Consider the following 8,621-nt stretch of genomic DNA (forward strand, 5'->3'; position numbering starts at 1 on the left):
TGCGATGCTGAGCATCTAAAAGCAACATTCTTCCTTCCCTTGAACTGCTTGTTTCATCACCACAACCATGCTCAAATGGACATTTTACTCACATTGGCCACTATTTTTTGCCTACAGTCTACTTCAGATCCCTTGAACTCTTGTGCATTTTCAGGATGTCCATTCTCTCTATCCCTGAATTGATGCCAAATGAAAACACTCCATGTGCTGGAATTTCTCTTTGAGGTAACAAAATCTGAGGTCATTCTTCTCCAGTGATAATTCATTTAACTAAACCAAAATTAAACCTCACTAGTCTCCCTAATCTGATTTATGCCTTCATCTCACAAAAATCATGAATGTTTTCTACAAATTCTTTTTTCAAAAAATTCTAATTCAATTCACTTTCATTTTGTTTTTCATTTTGTTAATCATGAGATGTTCCTTGGAGCTTCATGAGCACCCCTGGTTGGACGGTCTTTGGAGGAAAGCTGTTTGGTGGTGGGATGCAGGTCTAAGGAAATGGTGGTTTGGGTGTTGAAGTTATCCTTAAAGCAGTCAGGCATTGAAGAGCGGACTAAGCACCACCCAGTAGTCATGACATTAGCATATTAGTCACTCCCAGTCACAACAAAGGGTTGTGTTTGGGCTCTTAATTGAGCCACCCTGACAGTCCCCTTTCTGGAGTCACTACTGTTCCAGCCTTAGTATTTAAGAGAGGCTTCTACCCGGGTTCTAAGCGAAGCTGTGGACAGACATCTCTGGTGTGAGTCACTTTGGAAAGTACCCTGACTCCGAGTATTAAACTAGAGGAAGTGGAGACTGTTGGCTGGCAACTGAGAGCTAGAAGGTGAATCAGACCAGTGTCGCAGCTCCGTGTCCTGGGCTCTCAGAGGAGGGGCCCGCCCAGCCTTGTGACGTGGTGCAGACGAGCATTGCAGCCTGTCCCAACATGCTCAGGACACTGGCTAGGCTCATGCTTTCTCAAGTGAGGATAGTTGGTGTTCAGATAACGTTTGACAGGTCTCAGCCAATGTTGACCTTCAGCTTTTCCCTGTGGGGCTTTCCCCTCACACTACAAGTCCTTTTGGGACCTGCAGGGCAATCTGGGAACAACTCCAACCTACCACAAACTGAAGAGAATTAAGCGACCTCAGTTTAGATTTTTGACAGTCAACGCCCCGCCCAGACTGCCTGTTGTCTAGTCACCTCACACATATCTTCCTCTATCCTAAGCCATTAGAGTTTGGCTGTTATGCAATACACGGTGCACGGAAGAAGAAGTAATGACTTCCTTGGAGCAACACGGCTGAATATACTCCGGAGTATTACAGATTCCTGGTTCCAAAGGAAAGGTCCCTCAACTGGGGAATCCTTACAGAAATTTTCATCCCAAGCATCAGGCCATTCTACTGTGCTATGATGAATGAATGAAACCATATCGATATCTATCTCCCACCTTGTCAAAGAAAAGACTTAACATAGCCCTCTGAACAGCGTGGAAGTGCTCATTGGAATGAAGAGAAAATGGAGAACTGGGAAAAGCACACATCTAACTAGCCGGCCTGTGTAAATGGAGGGAAACAGGCAAGCCAGGATTTTGAGAAACTCCTCAGCCAAGAAGCTTTAGAGTGGGCTTGGAGCAGAATGGTATGAATAAAATGACTGGCTTCATTCTTTGTGTGTAAGTTTTTTGTTTTGTTTTGTTTTTTCCTGTCCAAAAGAATCATTTTTTGACCAAAAGTACTTGCTAGGGGTCAGACATGGCACTCATTGTTGGGAAAACAAATAGAAGCATGGAGTCCCTGCTGTCAAGGAGGCTCCCTTCTACTGGGGAAGATAACACCTAAAAGGCAGCTTTAGTGGAGGAGGTGGGGAAATGAAGGAGCAGTCCAGGAGACAGCAGTCTGGTGGCAAAGGAAGACATGGATGGCAATGAGTTGGGGTGAGGACTCTGCTTAAACAGAGGCTTTAGGGGGCTCCGAGAGGGAGGAGCCAGTTTTGTGAGGCAAGGTGGGGGAGTCCAGAGGAGTGCCTCCCACTTTCACCCTTGTTGCCTGCTATGCCCTTAGATTGTCCTTGGAGTCCTGGTGAAATCCATATAAAGCCAGCCCCCATGACATCCTGAAGTCACTGGATACTCTGGGTCCTTGGCAAATGGCCACTTCCATGTTTTAACACTCACAAAATGCATGGCATAACATGGCATAAGACATCAGCTAGCCTCTTTTGAGTAGCCTGAATAAATCTCATGCCTTTTATAAATGGGCTTGAGGTCTCCTCAGTGCCAGGAACACTTTGCGTAGGACCTCCCTCCACCCCTGTTTAGAACCTCCCTCCACCCCTGTGTAGAACCTCCCTCCACCTCTCTGAAGTGGAGAAGAGAGTCCCATGAGCCTGTAGCAGTCTAACAAGAGCTGGTGAGAAGAGGGAGGGGCTTCTACAGGAAGAAGACTTAAGCTTAGCAACTTCCTGATCTCTTTACTTCCTTTGAGCTGGTTTCTGCTGCCAGAGGCTCAAACTCACTCAGCCGTTTTAGAGGGGATCCTCTATTAAGCCATGGCTGATATTTACACATATTTTCCCTTTTTAAAACATGCATCAGTTATATTTTTGGTGAGCACCGTATGTGTGTGGGAAGGATGCCTTCTGCAAGAAAGCTCCTCTAGCTCAAGGGACCTTCATTTTCATCCATGACTTTGGTAGTCCTGCATTTTAATGCCACCAAGAATCTGAATCCTCCAGCAGCTGGTAAGCCTCTTTAAACAGTAATTTCTTGAGTGTGCCAGGAAATGGGGTTCTCATGTCACTGACTCTTTATTCCAGGATGACAGTTTTAATGGGTCAACTTGAGTTGGTCTCCAAGGCAATAGAACATTAATAAGAGGTTGTGGGAAGTGAAGATGGCCAATAGTGCTGTTACAAATTAGAACACATTCTTAGCATGAAGCACAGATATCTTCATCATAATTGGTTTTTAAGACAAAACATTACTCTAGTCAGCCTTTAGCTTTTTCATTTTTTCTGTTTTGGCAGCATTTGAAATTCTCCTGAGGTTGAACGCAGGACTGACTTAAGTACTTTCCTTAGAAAAATAAGAGGAAAACTTGTCATATTCAAATTCCCTTTTGCCATTTTTTTGCCATTGATTCTGCTCAAAATTTCATTTTGCCTACATTGACTTTACTCTTATAATCATCTCTAGATAGCATCGGGGGAAAAAAAAATCTGAAGATTTAAGACAAGTATCTGAGTTACTGTTAGCTTAATTTTTTTGAATCCTGATCTTCTTTCTTAGAATCAATACTGTGTATTAGTTCCAAAGCTGAAGAGCAGTAAGGGCTAGTCAATGGGGGCTAAATGACTTACCCGGGTCAGAGAGATAGGAAATGTCTGAGACCACATTTGAACCCAGGATCTCCCGTTTCTTGGACTGCTTCTCAATCCACTGAGCCAGCTAACTTTTAGTTTAGTTTATTTACTTAGTTTAGCCACCATGTTAATTTAATTTGTACTCCCTGAAAGGCAAGCCTGCTTTTGAAAAACTAAAACAAGAAATAAAGAATGCAGATTTAGATGGGTACTTTCTAACTTTTGTGGAGTTGAGACTACTGTTCACAGTGAAATTGTGAAGCTCTCACTGTCCTCTCCTTAAAATGTAAAATGTTTTTACTTTGTCTCTCTCTCTATAAATAAACAGAAATACACGCCGTAAACAAACAAGCAAACAAACAAATCCATAAACCCTAAAAAAAAACCCCAAACTCTAAATGAACCCCAAAGAACTGACCTGCGGAAAGACCGTAGCGGACCGGGGTCTCGGCTCGAGACCTCCAGGAGCTGAAAAGGGAGATCTTTGCCCCGCCACACCTACCCTTCCGCGTCTCTAACCCCCAGAGTCTTCGGTCTCTCTTCTGCGTGTACGTCCCTTCCCCAACCAGTCTGTCCTCTCTCCCCCAGTGTTCTCCCCTCTCCGGCCGGTCCCTCCAGTGGCCCGCCTCGGCTCTCGAGTTCCTCCTGCCACTGCCCCACTGCCCCTCTCGCTCCCGTCCCCCGCCGCACTGGCCACCTCCCAACCCCCCCCCCCCGCCCCCTCTCCACGTCCGCGCCTGCTGCGCTCTCCCACGCGACTTCTCCCCCGTGTGCCGCCACGGCTGCTGCTTCCCGGCCGGCTTCCCCGGCTGGCCGGCTTCTGGTGGCCCTCTGCGGGAAGACGACGGCTGTATCCGCCCGCCTGTGGGCCTCTTTGAAGGGGGGTGTCGAGCTTGAAAAGAGCCAGAGGTGGGGGTGGTGTGCTTAAGCGGGGATAAGGCACCTGTCAGGGGGTTCGGAATTGGAGGCGGAAGACTGAACCGTGGGTTTCGGCCCCATTTCATCATGCTTGTCTGAGTCGCTTGTGTTTCCCCTCACATGCGACCGTGATTCCCGGGACAACTCCACATTTCTGTCTGTCCTCTCCTTCTTTGGTTCCAGCAAGAGTCCCCTTGTGGAGGAGAATGCGATGCTGAGCATCTAAAAGCAACATTCTTCCTTCCCTTGAACTGCTCGTTTCATCACCACAACCATGCTCAAATGGACATTTTACTCACATTGGCCACTATTTTTTGCTTACAGTCTTCTTCAGATCCCTTGAACTCCTGTGCATTTTCAGGATGTACATTCTCTCTATCCCTGAATTGATGCCAAATGAAAACGCTCCATGTGCTGGAATTTCTCTTTGAGGTAACAAAATCTGAGGTCATTCTTCTCCAGTGATAATTCATTTAACTAAACCAAAATTAAACCTCACTAGTCTCCCTAATCTGATTTATGCCTTCATCTCACAAAAATCATGAATGTTTTCTACAAATTCTTTTTTCAAAAAATTCTAATTCAATTCACTTTCATTTTGTTTTTCATTTTGTTAATCATGAGATGTTCCTTGGAGCTTCATGAGCACCCCTGGTTGGACGGTCTTTGGAGGAAAGCTGTTTGGTGGTGGGATGCAGGTCTAAGGAAATGGTGGTTTGGGTGTTGAAGTTATCCTTAAAGCAGTCAGGCATTGAAGAGCGGACTAAGCACCACCCAGTAGTCATGACATTAGCATATTAGTCACTCCCAGTCACAACAAAGGGTTGTGTTTGGGCTCTTAATTGAGCCACCCTGACAGTCCCCTTTCTGGAGTCACTACTGTTCCAGCCTTAGTATTTAAGAGAGGCTTCTACCCGGGTTCTAAGCGAAGCTGTGGACAGACATCTCTGGTGTGAGTCACTTTGGAAAGTACCCTGACTCCGAGTATTAAACTAGAGGAAGTGGAGACTGTTGACTGGCAACTGAGAGCTAGAAGGTGAATCAGACCAGTGTCGCAGCTCCGTGTCCTGGGCTCTCAGAGGAGGGGCCCGCCCAGCCTTGTGACGTGGTGCAGACGAGCATTGCAGCCTGTCCCAACATGCTCAGGACACTGGCTAGGCTCATGCTTTCTCAAGTGAGGATAGTTGGTGTTCAGATAACGTTTGACAGGTCTCAGCCAATGTTGACCTTCAGCTTTTCCCTGTGGGGCTTTCCACTCACACTACAAGTCCTTTTGGGTCCTGCAGGGCAATCTGGGAACAACTCCAACCTACCACAAACTGAAGAGAATTAAGCGACCTCAGTTTAGATTTTTGACAGTCAACGCCCCGCCCAGACTGCCTGTTGTCTAGTCACCTCACACATATCTTCCTCTATCCTAAGCCATTAGAGTTTGGCTGTTATGCAATACACGGTGCACGGAAGAAGAAGTAATGACTTCCTTGGAGCAACACGGCTGAATATACTCCGGAGTATTACAGATTCCTGGTTCCAAAGGAAAGGTCCCTCAACTGGGGAATCCTTACAGAAATTTTCATCCCAAGCATCAGGCCATTCTACTGTGCTATGATGAATGAATGAAACCATATCGATATCTATCTCCCACCTTGTCAAAGAAAAGACTTAACATAGCCCTCTGAACAGCGTGGAAGTGCTCATTGGAATGAAGAGAAAATGGAGAACTGGGAAAAGCACACATCTAACTAGCCGGCCTGTGTAAATGGAGGGAAACAGGCAAGCCAGGATTTTGAGAAACTCCTCAGCCAAGAAGCTTTAGAGTGGGCTTGGAGCAGAATGGTATGAATAAAATGACTGGCTTCATTCTTTGTGTGTAAGTTTTTTGTTTTGTTTTGTTTTTTCCTGTCCAAAAGAATCATTTTTTGACCAAAAGTACTTGCTAGGGGTCAGACATGGCACTCATTGTTGGGAAAACAAATAGAAGCATGGAGTCCCTGCTGTCAAGGAGGCTCCCTTCTACTGGGGAAGATAACACCTAAAAGGCAGCTTTAGTGGAGGAGGTGGGGAAATGAAGGAGCAGTCCAGGAGACAGCAGTCTGGTGGCATAGGAAGACATGGATGGCAATGAGTTGGGGTGAGGACTCTGCTTAAACAGAGGCTTTAGGGGGCTCCGAGAGGGAGGAGCCAGTTTTGTGAGGCAAGGTGGGGGAGTCCAGAGGAGTGCCTCCCACTTTCACCCTTGTTGCCTGCTATGCCCTTAGATTGTCCTTGGAGTCCTGGTGAAATCCATATAAAGCCAGCCCCCATGACATCCTGAAGTCACTGGATACTCTGGGTCCTTGGCAAATGGCCACTTCCATGTTTTAACACTCACAAAATGCATGGCATAACATGGCATAAGACATCAGCTAGCCTCTTTTGAGTAGCCTGAATAAATCTCATGCCTTTTATAAATGGGCTTGAGGTCTCCTCAGTGCCAGGAACACTTTGCGTAGGACCTCCCTCCACCCCTGTGTAGAACCTCCCTCCACCTCTCTGAAGTGGAGAAGAGAGTCCCATGAGCCTGTAGCAGTCTAACAAGAGCTGGTGAGAAGAGGGAGGGGCTTCTACAGGAAGAAGACTTAAGCTTAGCAACTTCCTGATCTCTTTACTTCCTTTGAGCTGGTTTCTGCTGCCAGAGGCTCAAACTCACTCAGCCGTTTTAGAGGGGATCCTCTATTAAGCCATGGCTGATATTTACACATATTTTCCCTTTTTAAAACATGCATCAGTTATATTTTTGGTGAGCACCGTATGTGTGTGGGAAGGATGCCTTCTGCAAGAAAGTTCCTCTAGCTCAAGGGACCTTCATTTTCATCCATGACTTTGGTAGTCCTGCATTTTAATGCCACCAAGAATCTGAATCCTCCAGCAGCTGGTAAGCCTCTTTAAACAGTAATTTCTTGAGTGTGCCAGGAAATGGGGTTCTCATGTCACTGACTCTTTATTCCAGGATGACAGTTTTAATGGGTCAACTTGAGTTGGTCTCCAAGGCAATAGAACATTAATAAGAGGTTGTGGGAAGTGAAGATGGCCAATAGTGCTGTTACAAATTAGAACACATTCTTAGCATGAAGCACAGATAATCTTCATCATAATTGGTTTTTAAGACAAAACATTACTCTAGTCAGCCTTTAGCTTTTTCATTTTTTCTGTTTTGGCAGCATTTGAAATTCTCCTGAGGTTGAACGCAGGACTGACTTAAGTACTTTCCTTAGAAAAATAAGAGGAAAACTTGTCATATTCAAATTCCCTTTTGCCATTTTTTTGCCATTGATTCTGCTCAAAATTTCATTTTGCCTACATTGACTTTACTCTTATAATCATCTCTAGATAGCATCGGGGAAAAAAAAAATCTGAAGATTTAAGACAAGTATCTGAGTTACTGTTAGCTTAATTTTTTTGAATCCTGATCTTCTTTCTTAGAATCAATACTGTGTATTAGTTCCAAAGCTGAAGAGCAGTAAGGGCTAGTCAATGGGGGCTAAATGACTTACCCGGGTCAGAGAGATAGGAAATGTCTGAGACCACATTTGAACCCAGGATCTCCCGTTTCTTGGACTGCTTCTCAATCCACTGAGCCAGCTAACTTTTAGTTTAGTTTATTTACTTAGTTTAGCCACCATGTTAATTTAATTTGTACTCCCTGAAAGGCAAGCCTGCTTTTGAAAAACTAAAACAAGAAATAAAGAATGCAGATTTAGATGGGTACTTTCTAACTTTTGTGGAGTTGAGACTACTGTTCACAGTGAAATTGTGAAGCTCTCACTGTCCTCTCCTTAAAATGTAAAATGTTTTTACTTTGTCTCTCTCTCTATAAATAAACAGAAATACACGCCGTAAACAAACAAGCAAACAAACAAATCCATAAACCCTAAAAAAAAACCCCAAACTCTAAATGAACCCCAAAGAACTGACCTGCGGAAAGACCGTAGCGGACCGGGGTCTCGGCTCGAGACCTCCAGGAGCTGAAAAGGGAGATCTTTGCCCCGCCACACCTACCCTTCCGCGTCTCTAACCCCCAGAGTCTTCGGTCTCTCTTCTGCGTGTACGTCCCTTCCCCAACCAGTCTGTCCTCTCTCCCCCAGTGTTCTCCCCTCTCCGGCCGGTCCCTCCAGTGGCCCGCCTCGGCTCTCGAGTTCCTCCTGCCACTGCCCCACTGCCCCTCTCGCTCCCGTCCCCCGCCGCACTGGCCACCTCCCTACCCCCCCCCCCGCCCCCTCTCCACGTCCGCGCCTGCTGCGCTCTCCCACGCGACTTCTCCCCCGTGTGCCGCCACGGCTGCTGCTTCCCGGCCGGCTTCCCCGGCTGGCCGG

The sequence above is a fragment of the Monodelphis domestica genome, chromosome 6 (assembly GCF_027887165.1).
Source record: "Monodelphis domestica isolate mMonDom1 chromosome 6, mMonDom1.pri, whole genome shotgun sequence".
In the NCBI taxonomy this organism is placed as follows: Eukaryota; Metazoa; Chordata; class Mammalia; order Didelphimorphia; family Didelphidae; genus Monodelphis; species Monodelphis domestica.